Genomic DNA, 603 nt, shown 5'->3' with positions numbered 1-603 from the left:
GGGTCCATGGTTTGCGGTATCTCGTTGGGCTGGAGGCTTCTAGGTGACTAAAGAACAAAGTCATTTCTTTGGGTGACGGGGGTGGCATCACGGCCCTTCCCAAGCCACTTCGAGAGAAAGAAATGCCGGGCTGTCTGCGAGGTAAGCAACGCCGGACAGCAAGACGCCACAGGGTCAGGTCCCAGCTCTGCCACCGAGTCCTCGGCGGTCCCAAGACAAGTCTATTTTGGGTTGAAGGGACGCCCCCCAAAGACGTGTCCACCACAGCCTAGCCCCTGGTACCTACGAACGAGACCTTACTGGAAATAGGGATTTGCAGAGAGGGACACCCCAGGGGAGAGTGGGCCTTAAATCCAACGACCAGTGTCCTTATAAGGGGAGAGAGGCAGAGACGGGAGGCCCGAGGCCGAGATTGGAGTGATGCGTCTACAAGCGAAGGAGCTCGGGGACAGCAGCAGAGGGTCGCAGGGGGACAGAAAGGACCATCCCCTAGGGCCTCGGAGGGAGCGGACCCACTGACACCTGGATTTTGGACTTCTGGCCTCCGGAACGGGGAGACGATAGGAGACAAGTTCCTAGGTCTCACGCCCTCCCCGGCTCCCC

The sequence above is a fragment of the Pteropus vampyrus genome, unplaced genomic scaffold (assembly GCF_000151845.1).
Source record: "Pteropus vampyrus isolate Shadow unplaced genomic scaffold, Pvam_2.0 Scaffold1686, whole genome shotgun sequence".
NCBI lineage: Eukaryota > Metazoa > Chordata > Mammalia > Chiroptera > Pteropodidae > Pteropus > Pteropus vampyrus.
Note: the sequence above shows the minus strand (reverse complement) of the source record.